The sequence below is a fragment of the Sorex fumeus genome, unplaced genomic scaffold (genome assembly GCF_029834395.1).
Source record: "Sorex fumeus unplaced genomic scaffold, SorFum_2.1 ptg000037l, whole genome shotgun sequence".
NCBI classification, from domain to species: Eukaryota; Metazoa; Chordata; class Mammalia; order Eulipotyphla; family Soricidae; genus Sorex; species Sorex fumeus.
This window is the reverse complement of record NW_026606094.1, coordinates 48,512,094-48,524,225: the sequence shown is the minus strand read 5'-3', so window position 1 is coordinate 48,524,225 and position 12,132 is coordinate 48,512,094. Positions and strand designations below refer to the sequence as shown.

Sequence of the window (12,132 nt, the reverse complement as noted above, 5' to 3'; positions counted from 1 at the left end):
GCTTGCATTATATTTCCCATATGAAAAATCATGTGGTGATTGTCTTTTTGGATATAAATCTCTCAAGTTTAATTTATGTTGTTGCAAAATTCCATCTATTTTTTTAACTGCTAAACATAAATGCATTATGTATGTATCATCACATATTCTTCATCCATCTATCACAGGATATTTAGATTGTTTCCATATCTTATCAGTTACTTTTTCATATTCTTAGGATAAATGCTTTTATTCATAGTGGATGAAGCAATTTACATTTACCTAAGCAGTATAGGAGGATTCCTTTTCTTGATAGCTCATAAGCATTTGTTATTTTTGTCTTTCTGATACAGGCTATTCTCACATGTACGAGAAACTTCTTTGAGTTGGATTTTCCCTAACATTTTTATGTGTATATGAACTATTTCTAATGTAAAATTCAACTTTATGTTCTCCAGAAAGATTTTTTTTGCATTATGAAGATGGTTTATTAAGTAACATGCATTATTCCAGCCCACACTTCTTTAGTTATAAGCCAATATATGGCTATACTTTTTATGGCCATACCTATCAGCAAGACATCCTGGAAAACAAAGTGTTCTGTTCCCAGAAAGAAAATGAAAATCAAGTCCAGTAAATCTATATGGAAATTTACCTATGCTAGTTGTAGCCCAAAGTAGGAAGCACGACTCTTGAAGCATGACACAATTTAGAAATATCATTAAATTAAAAAGTGATGTGTAAGGAACAGATATCATATTTACTAGATAAATTTACTAGACACACTTACTAGACAAGGCTTGGGTGGTAATATTGTGTGCTCATGATAACTTTGTGTCTCAAATTTTCCTTTTTTAAATTTATTTTTTAAATTTTATTTTTATAAAATTGTTCACAATAGTTCATTACAGATAATATTCGAACACCAATCCCACCACCATAAGGGGAAAGTGTGTGAAGTTTTTTGTATTTAATCTTGGAGCCATTGAAGCCCTTGTATAAGAGATTACAAGCATGTATGTTAAACCCAAACAAATGTGTGCTACTTTGGGTACATCAGTGGGATTTGCAGCTACGCACTTCAGAACATTCTGTGTTGCTCTCTTCTGGGTGGTTTATTTCATGATCTCTGGGTCATGGCAGTTCATGAGATTATATGGTGCTGGAGGCAGTTTGTGGTGTGACTGCCAAGCCACTGGTAAACTGGGGAGATTGGGGAGGAGGCCCAGTCCCAATACGAGCAAGCTTAGATCTCAACCATGGGTCCTGCATACTTGGGTTCCTCTGCAGGTTCCTTTATAGGCGAGGCTCATCTGAGCGTGTGGAGAGTGGCCATGAGCACAGCTGTGGCTGGGTTCTGGTGGTTTTTGGCTGCCAGCATTCTGCCTGGGGCAGGGAGGGAAATTCAGCCCTCCCCACTCTGAGTTGCCCCAGTGAAGACAGCCTGGCACAGAGTCAGGATTATGTCTTCTTTAGAGTGGTATCTGCTTTTTAGTAGTAGTAGTAGTAGTAGTAGTAGTAGTAGTAGTAGTAGTAGTAGTAGTGAAACACCATGAGGTACAGTTGTAGACTTAAAAACTTTGGTGCTTGGGTTTCAGTTATAAAATGATCGAGTACCCATGCCTTCACCAGTGCCATTCTCCACCACCAATGAACCCAGTAGCCCTCCCACCCTTCCACCCCTTCCCCTCCCATCCCATCCCTCCTCTGTGGCCGGGCATTGCCTTTTGCTCTCTCTTTCCTTTAGGGTGCTGTGGTTTGCAAAAGAGGTATTGAGTGACCATTGTGTTCAGTCTTTAGTCTACTTTCAGCACACATCTCGCATCCCGAGCAAATCCTCCAAACACCCTTTATTTGGTGTTCCCTTCTCTACCTAAGCTGCCTTTCCTCCCAGCATGTGCTGCTGGCTTCCAAGCCATAGAGCAGACCTCCTGGTACTTATCTCAGCTATTCTTGGGTGTCTATCTCCCATTCTGTTACTTTATATTCCCCAGATTAATGCAATGTTTCTATGTCTGTCCCTCTCTTTCTGACTCATTTCACTTAGCATGATACTTTCCATGTAGAACCACTTGTATGCAAATTTCATGACTTCATCATTTCTAACAGCTGCATAGTATTCCATTGTGTAGATGTACCAAAGTTTCTTTAACCAGCCTTCTGTTCTTGGGCACTCGGATATTTTCCAGATTTTGGCTATTGTGAATGGTGGAGCAATGAACATACAAGTGCAGATATCATTTCGACTATACTTTTTTTTGCCTCTCCGGGATATATTCCCAGGAGTGGTATTGCTGGGTCGTTCCCAGAGTTAGAGATGTGTCTCAAATTTTCATAGGAGCTCTTGTTTAAAGGGGACCATAGGAGCTGGAGCAATAGCACAGTGGGTAGGGTGTTTGCCTTGCATGCGGCCAACCCGGGTTCAATTCCCAGCATCCCATATGGTCCCCTGAGCACCACCATTGATAATTCATGAGTGCAGAGCCAGGAATAGCCCTGTGCATTGCCGGGTGTGACCCCCCAAAAAATTAAAAAATAAAGGGGACTATAAACCATATCTTAAGTGAAAAGACAGTGATGATACTTGAGAGTTTAAGAAATATTCATAGCAGTATTCACAGCAGCATGTGCTCATCAAAGGGAAAAATATAATTAGACTGGTCTCCTGATTTGAGTAGAGAACTCATTATAGTGTCCACTCAATTCTGAATATATCCATTTAAACACTCCATTGGAACTGAGTCTACTGCAGGAGTGTTTAATTTTCATAGGTGAAGTAACACTTCCTGACACTTCCTTAAGTAAGTTTATGTGAACTTCTAGCAAATACTTTGGAAGAGGATTAAAAAGACCCTTACATTCCCCATTCAAGTAAAGTTTGTTTTTAATGTATTTCTAGAATGAATAAGTGATTATATATATGCATATATATGCAGATTGCAGAGGGTCTTACTCCTAGTATAGTTCCAAGAAAGGAATCTATTGCAAAAGTGTCTGAATTCCAGTACACAAACATTAAATTCTAAAACTTTTTTTCTTTAAATAATTTCTGCCTGAAGAGAAGGGTACTGCACTGCACTGTCCTCCTGTTGTTCATCGATTTGCTCGAGCGGGCCCAGTAACGTCTCCATGAGACTTGTTGTTAGTGTGGTTGGCATATTGAATACATCACGGGTAGCTTGCCAGGTTTTGCCGTGCAGGCAAGATACTCTCGGTAGCTTGCCAGGCTCTCTGAGAGGGGTGGAGGAATCGAACTTGGGTCGGCTGGGTAGGCCGTGTGCAAAGCAAATGCCCTACTGCTGTGCTATTGCTCCAGCCCCAAAGAGAAGGGTAAAAAGTTGATTTCAATAAAATGAATGTCATCATATGTAGTACTGAGAGCAGAAGAGATAGCAGCAGAGGAAAAGTCTGTACAGTGGTTCTGACGGGACCTCCAGAGGAAGTTATGTGGTGTTTACCTCCCTGAAGATGAAGGAGGAAGATCGGAGCTCAATTCCAGCCTGAACAGAGCTCAGCTGTACATGTAGGAGGTGCATGAGCCCCACCAAGTACCTTTTTTATTTGCACATTCATTTTACTTATACTCACAAAAGGCAATACATATATTCATGGGTGACATTGAACCCCCAGATCTGAGAGCACACTTGTGGTGTTGGAGGGATCAACTCAATAGAATGAAGCCCAGGCAGAATCTGGCTGCAAATAAGATGCAAGGAAAAAAAAAAAGAGTGCAGTAAAACCCGGGCACAGAAGTAAACAGTTTTCATATAATTTAAGTAGAAGTAAGAGACTTAACCATCCTGTGACTTTTAGTGAGTAATGATGTTTGGGCTGGAGCTATAGCATAGCGGGTAGGGTGTTCGCCTTACACGCGGCCAACATGGCCGACCCGAGTTCGATTCCTCCGCCCCTCTCGGAGAGCCCGGCAAGCTACCGAGAGTATTCGATATGCCAGACACAGTAACAACAAAGTCTCCAATGGAGACGTTACTGGGCCCGCTCGAGCAAATCAACGATCAACGGGAGGGCCTTTACCTTTACCTTTACTTTCACAAGAAACAGTTATAGATATGTTACAGGCAGCTCATGTATACGTTATTCAACTCTCAATAATTTGACTATTACCGTCAGAGTAAAGATCATGGAAAACCACAGGTAGGAAAATTTTGAGTTAGGAATCTATATGCCACTGCAGCAACATATATTGTTGCCATTGGGTCGAACCTAATTGCATAACTACTCTAACTTCAGAGTCTGAAATGTCGTCTTCAGACCAAGAATGAAAAGAACAGACTTTAGTTGACAACTTTGTCTCAGTCACATAGACTCTAAGGGGTGTTTAGCTGCTTAGCAGAGAGTGTGGAGGGAATTCTGCTCCATTAATTTAAAAAGAGTAAGAAGAGAGGAGACTGGAGATTGTCCCTTGACCTCAACCCTCTATATTTTGCAGGCTGACTTAAAAATGAGTTCCCCTTTCTTAAAGATTTCACTATTGCTACTCACTATTGACTGGCACATCAAAAATCTTTTGCAGAGGGTGGATCCGGGGGTTGGGTCATACTTGGTAGTGCAAAGGGGCATCTCCTGACTTGGTGCTTGCGAGTTGCTTTGAGATTTCTTGAGAAACCATGCATTTAGTCCAGAGGATTGAAACCAGGTCTTCTCCAGTTTTCCAAGATGTCTCCCTGGCCCTGAATCATTTTTAAAATAATTTAGGAACTGTGATAAATAGAATAGTGATTCCTAAAGATATTTACACCCTAACTTCCAGAACCTGAGACTATGTTAATTTACTTTGCAAAGTTGAAATGAGATTGCTTATCAACGTGCCTTAAAATCCAGAGATTTTCCTGAATTATTTAGATGGATCCAGTGAAATCATAAAGGTTCATCAAAATGAAATAGACAGTGGAAAGTGATGTTGTATGGAGAATCCATTACTTCTGGATTTGAAAATGAAAAGAGTAACAATTTAGAGATTGGTGTGTGCCATCTAGAATTTGGAAATTGAAATAGGGTAACTGTTTTAATCTGTTGAAACCTGTGTTGTTAAACTTCTGATCAACATAACTACAAGACATGCATAAGCATTGTTTCAAGTCACAAAATTTTCCCTCATTTGTTATGGGAAGAACTATAGCAGATCATGTGAAAAAGATTAGAATGAAGCTATCCAGATGATAAGACTTGTTCCATTGGATAGTATAGTGTGTAAGGAGCTTCCTTTACAGATAGCAGAGCCAGGTTTTATTCACAGCACTATATCTGGTCTCCATGTCCGACCTGGCATGATTTTTGAGTGCAGAGTCACTCCCACCACAAGTGACTCTTGAGTGCAGACCCTTGAATACATCTGGATATGCTCCATCCCCTTAAAATAATCCATCCAAAGGCAAAGTTATAGTGAGATGCTACCAACACCTAAAATGTTTCGTTAACTTTCCTAAGTATCCTTATTGTCTTTTCACTTAAGATACAGTTTTTATTCCCCTTTAAACACAGCATCCATGAAAACTTGAGAAACAAAGTTCTCCAGGTTCCAATTGAAAATAAACATTATGTTATATATTAGAACACATCTCAGTTTACCTTGAATCATTTTGTTTATGTAAAAAATTAGTTGAGGAAAGTCACCAAGACATAAAACTAAAATCTATTACCTGTACTTCTTTGTGCAAAACATGAGTTCCCATTGAACAAGCACACCTTGCCTCTAATTCCCAAGTCTGCCATTTTACAGATCCTCAAAATATGTAATGAGCAAGGGTTCATCTTATTTCATAGCTTCTTTTTTGCTTATCACTGGGCCCAGTGGTGGACTGCTTCAATATCATCTATTGTTTCTACCTTGGAGAAAGTTGTTTCAACTATTTAATATTTAACATATTAGTTCTTAGAGCTGCCTAGAGCACGAATAACAGGGTTTTTAATCAGTTTTTAATCAGTGTTTAGCTTTCAGAAGAAAGGTACTAAATAAATACATTCCAGTCTACTGGTCCAATAATGATAAACAAAAAAATACTTCAGTAGATTCAAAGGCTAAATAACTTCATTTAAAATTCATTTAGGATTTTCTGGAAAGTTAATAAAAAGAAGGCAGAGACTAAATTATGAATCGTTTGTATTGCCACTCATCTCTCAAACTGACAGAATATCCTACTTTTTCATAAAGTATCTTGATTCAAGTTTGACTTGATTCCATCAAGAAATAATAAACTCTGCAGTGAAGAGACAAAATATTATAAGCAAGGTTGAACCTAGCTTTTGTATAATGATTTTCACTTCCAAGAACCACACAACAAGAAGATAAGTTTTTTTTCTTTCATGATTATAAATTCTAAGATACTTTGCCTTAAGGTGTTGCCTCCACATTGATGAAAGTTTCTAGTCAAGTAATTTTTTTCTAGCATAAAGATTTTTCCAATGTGGTTCATTTAAATTGAGAGCTATTCACCCTCCAAACTTGAGGTAAGTAGGTTTAAAGTAAAATGTGAAGAATACCAAAACCACATTAGCATAAAAACAATAATTTTAAAAAGTTCTTAAAAATAATTGAGTATTTCCAATTTCATAATATTTGTACAATAATTCTAAGCTTCTTAAAACTTCTAAAAACTTTTTAAAGTTTCTTAAAAATATCTAGGAAAAAATGCTGAACTCCTATCTGGCTAGATTTGCAAAGGCAAGACTGATGAAGTACAAATACATACAGCGAAGGGTTTCTTGCAATAATTCCATTTTTGAAGCTGTGAATAGATTTCTTAAAGCTTTCTTTATGTGCTTTGGATAACTGTTTATTGCTTACGGCAATAGGCCTTCCGCTTTTTCCATAGACCCCATAAAAAAGGTTGAAAAAATAAATAAAAGATATGGTCATATGCTGGAGCGATAGCACAGCGGGTAGGGCGTTCGCCTTACAAGCGGCCAACATGGCCGACCCGAGTTCGATTCCTCCACCCCTCTCGGAGAGCCTGGCAAGCTACCGAGAGTATTCGATATGCCAGACACAGTAACAACAAAGTCTCCAATGGAGACGTTACTGGGCCCGCTCGAGCAAATCGACGATCAACGGGAGGGCCTTTACCTTTACCTTTACCTTTATGGTCATCTCAGGTCTTATAGCCCTCATTGGGAAATCAAAACCTTATCACACCCAATTTTCCATTCCTGATAAACAGAATCTCTTCCAAATTGTTCCAAGCTAGAACATAATCTTAACAGATTAACAGAAAAAAATTGCTTAATGTCTGGCTTCTCCTGCCAGACAACAGCTAAGATATCTCTCGGGGTGTGTCCTCATCAAAAAGATTGACTGGGAAAAAGATTATGCAGCAATGGTAACAATAATTAAATAAAGCAGAGAAACTGAATTGCAAATATGCATTCCTCATTCCTTGAAAGGTGTGTGTGTGTGTGTGTGTGTGTGTGTATATATATATATCACAACGGTAGGACGTCTGCCTTGCACACAGCCAACATGGCCGACCTGAGTTCGATTCCTCTGCCCCTCCCGGAGAGCCTGGCAAGCTACGGAGAGTATCTCACCCGCACGGCAGAGCCTGACAAGCTACCCGTGATGTATTCAATATACCAAACACAGTAACAACAAAGTCTCCAATGGAGATGTTACTGGACCCGCTCGAGCAAATCAATGAACAACGGGAGAACAGTGATTATATATATATATATATATATATATATATATATATATATATATATATATTACCCTAGCTTTTGACTGAATTTCTGGATTTTAAGTAAATAAGATAAATAAACCCTATTTACTTAAGCTATTTTATTTGTCAAAATTTTTGTTACTTGTTCTTAAAGTGGGCTGGAGAGATAGCACAGTGGTAGGGCGTTTGCCTTGCACACAGCCAACATGGCCGGCCTGAGTTCAATTCCTCCGCCCCTCTCGAGAGCCCGGCAAGCTACCGAGAGTATCTCGCCCGCACAGCAGAGCCTGGCAAGCTACCCGTGATGTATTCAATATGCCAAACACAGTAACAAGTAGTCTCACGATGGAGACATTACTGGGCCTGCTCGAGCAAATCGATGAACAACGGGAGGACCGTGACTGTGACCGTTCTTCAAGTAGTCCTCCTATAACTAAGTAGCTCACCCAAGTTGCTTACTAAATTCTGATCATAATCTTCCTCTTGTTTATGACAACACTATGTTTTTAAAATGTTGCAACTGAGGCAGAGAGATAGCTAAGGTTTATGCCTTGCATGTAGCTGATTTTATTTTAATCCCTTTTACCACATATGCCACCCTCCACCCTTAGCACCCTCAGCAGTGATCCCTAAGAGCAGGGTATAACACCTGAGATCCGCTTGATTTGAGCACAAAACCAAAAGTTAAATAGAAAAAGTGATAATAATTGGCCATAACTGCTAGTCCCAAAGTTATCTCGGTATAGTCTTCCAAACTTTATGTTCTAACTTTTATTTTGCTATAATAATTTAGGTGAGTTGTAAAGAGGAGTTTCAACTCAACTTGCTAGGAAAAACATATTATATGAATAGAAGAGAACAATATGGCCTTTGAATGATAAATTTGTATTTTATTAAAGTTTACAAGGCATAAAAGAATGAATAAAATTGAATTACAATATGTTCTTTAGCAATATAATATAAATACCACTACCATTTCTATTAATTATGTAATGCAAGTTGGAACAATTAATTGAAATAGAGATACTAATTCTTCAGGGTTGTTTATTTTATATTTTTTAGCTGAGAAAATGTGACATATTTTTAAACTTAAAAGGAAATAAACGTAACAGCAAAGAGAAATGGACAGAGGAAGAGAAAGCAAATGTTTTTTCAGCATCTAAACTGGCTCTAGGACTGCTAAGCTCATTATGAAACTATAAATATGATGATAGTATATTACAATTTTTATCAGACTAGATATATTTAGTTATTTTCATTTTTATCCCAAATTTAAAGTTGACACAAAGTCCCACATGGATTCTTCTACCCATCTACCTTTATTGCAAGTTCTTATTTCTAATGTATGTCTTTTCTAACATTTAGGTGATGAGACATCAGCTATTTTTGCAAGTGAAATAATTGTTCTGAAAAAATAATTTCTTCTAGTCCTTTAGTCCCCTGTGTCTTATCCTACTGTCATGCAAACTAAATAAAGTTCACTAGACTAGGAGGGAAATTCACTTCACACTTGAGATTGTAACTTTCAGGGAGAGCTATTGGATGAGTGACACTGTCCTACAACCAGTCAACAGGGCACAATGTTGGTTCCACTAGAGAGATAAGAAAACTGAGGTACAAAATCACTCTATCTTAGCTTTAAGTGAAAGTTTGAGATTTGGGTACTCTTTTTACAGGGCAACAAAGGTATTTGGGGGTAAAGTGAATTATGAATATGATTTAGCTTTCTGTAATGGCCCCAACATTTATGACCATTCGGTAAAACCTTTTTAAAGTGAAACACTACTAGAAAAGTGAGACTTCTTTCATGATTCAGACTTAAAGATTCATGACTATGAACAGTTTTTTTTGAAAGATCAAAGAACTATAGACTACATAAATCAAAGAAACATGGAGCCCACACACTAGAATATGTGTTGCACATTAAAAAGCTGCATATAGTGCTTGCTTCGGCAGCACATATACTAAAATTGGAATGATACAGAGAAGATTAGCATGGCCCATGCTCAAGGATGACACGCAAATTCGTGAAGCGTTCCATATTTTTTCACACCACAGAGACTGGCACACATCCACAAGAACAAAAGCAACTGGTGCTGGATGTGGCGGGAAAGGGAACTTCCTTCACTGCTGGTGGGAATGCCGACTGGTTCAGCCCTTTTGGAAACCAGTATGGACGATTCTCAAAAAATTAGAAATTGAGCTCCCATTTTACCCAGCAATTCCACTCCTGGGAATATATCCCAGAGAGGCAAAAAACCATAGTCAAGACAAAGTTGGCAAAACCCTCCATGACATTGAAGCTAATGGTATCTTCAAAGATGTCACGCCACTGGCCAAGCATGTGAAAACAGAAATAGACAAATGGGACTATATTAAACTAAAAAGCTTCTGCACCTCAAAAGAAACAGTGACCAAAGCACAAAGACAGCCTACAGAATGGGAAAGGATATTCTCCAAATACACATCCGACAAGGGGTTGATATCCAGGATATACAAAGTACTGGGTGAACTCCACAAGACGAAAACATCCAACACATCCAACCTCATCAAAAAATGGGGGATGAAATGAACAGAAACTTTCTCAAAGAAGAAATCTGAATGGCTAAAACGCACATGAGTAAATGCTCTACATCATTAATCATCAGGGAGATGGAGATCAAAACCACAATGAGATATCATCTCACACCACAGAGACTGGCCCATATCCAAAAGATCAAAAGCAACCGGTGCTGGCGTGAATGTGGCGAGAAAGGGACCCTCCTTCACTGTTGGTGGGAATGCCGACTGGTTCAACCCTTTTGGAAAACAGTATGGACAATTCTAAAAAAATTAGAAATTGAGCTCCCTTTTGACCCAGCAACCACTTCTGGGAATATACCCCGGAGAGGCAAAAAAAGTATAGTCAAAGTGACATCTACACTTGTTTGTTCATTGCAGCACTGTTTACATTAGCTAGAATATGGAAAAAACCTGAGTGCCCAAGAACAGATGACTGGTTAAAGAAACGTTGGTACATCTACACAATGGAGTACTATGTAGCAGTTAGAAAAAATGAAGTCATGAAATTTACATACAAGCAGTACTACATGGAAAATATTATGCTAAGCAAAATGAGTCAGAAAGAGAGGGGCAGACATAGAAATATTGCATTCATCTGGGTAACATAAAGTAACAAAATAAGAGACTAACACCCAAGAACAGCTGTGATAAATACCAGGTTGTTCACTCCATGGCTTAGAGGCCAGCCGCACACTCCAGGGGTAAAGGCAGCTCAGAGAAGGGAGCACCAAATAAAGGGTGCTGGGAAGATCCACCCAGGATGGGAGATGCATGCTGAAAGTAGTCTATAGACCGAACATGATTGCCACCCAAAAGCACAGCACCCAAAAGGAAAGATAGAACAGAAGGGAATGCCCTGCCACAGAGGCAGGGTGGAATAGGGAATGGGGGTGTGGGAGGGATACTGGGATTGGTGGGGGTGGAGAATGGGCACTGGTGGTGGGATGGGTACTCGATTATTGTATCACTGAAACCCAAGCACAACAACTTGTAAGTCTACAACTGTACCTCATGGTGTTTCACTAAACAAACAAACAAAAAAGTATAGTCGATGTGACATCTGCACTTGTTTGTTCATTGCAACACTCTTTACAATAGCCAGAATCTGGAAAAATCCTGAGTGCCTGAGAACAGATGACTAGTTAAAAAAACTTTGGTACAGTTACACACTGGAGTACTATGTAGCTGTTAGAAAAGATGAAGTCGTGAAATTTACATACAAGTGGTACTACATGGAAAGTATCATGTTAGCGAAATAAGTCAGAAAAAGAGGGGCAGACATAGAAAGATTGCATTCATCTGGGGAACATAAAGTAACAAAATAGGAGACTAACGCCCAAGAATGGCTGAGATTAGTACCAGGAATTTTGCTCCATGGCTTGGAGGCCAGCCACACATGCTAGGGGAAAAGGGAGCCAGATAGAGAAGGGAGCACCAAATAAAGGGTGTTGGGAGGATTCACGCAGGATGGGAGAAGCATGCGGAAAGTAGAATATAGACCAAACATGATTGCCACTCATTGTCTCTTTTGCAAACCACAACACCCAAAAGGAGAGAAAGAACAAAAGCGAATGCCCTGCCATAGAGGCAGGGTGGGGTGTGGGGATGGGGGGTGGGAGGGATACTGGGATCCATGGTGGTGGGAAATGGGCACTGGTGGAGAATTTGATCATTGTATAATTGAAACCCAAGCACGAAAATTTGTAAGTCTACAACTGTACCTCATGATCTCTCACTAATAAAATTTTTTTAGGCTGCATATATTTTATATTTAATAAGACTAGTAAAGCATTCAGCATTGAACCAAATTGTACAATTCTAGTTGACCAAGTGGTCCCAGGGATCTCTGAACTTTGCTCTGATATATAATAAGACTGATAGCACAGCGGTTGGGCGTTTGCCTTGCATGCAGCCA

At 39.2% G+C, this 12,132-nt stretch overlaps 1 non-coding gene across 1 annotated transcript; it reads left to right on the top strand.

Moving 5' to 3' along the window:
- Positions 1 to 9,595: 9,595 nt before the first annotated feature.
- LOC130027823 (U6 spliceosomal RNA) lies at positions 9,596 to 9,702 on the top strand. Its single transcript, XR_008793050.1, has one exon. It is a non-coding gene; the product is annotated as a U6 spliceosomal RNA (small nuclear RNA).
- Positions 9,703 to 12,132: the final 2,430 nt, after the last annotated feature.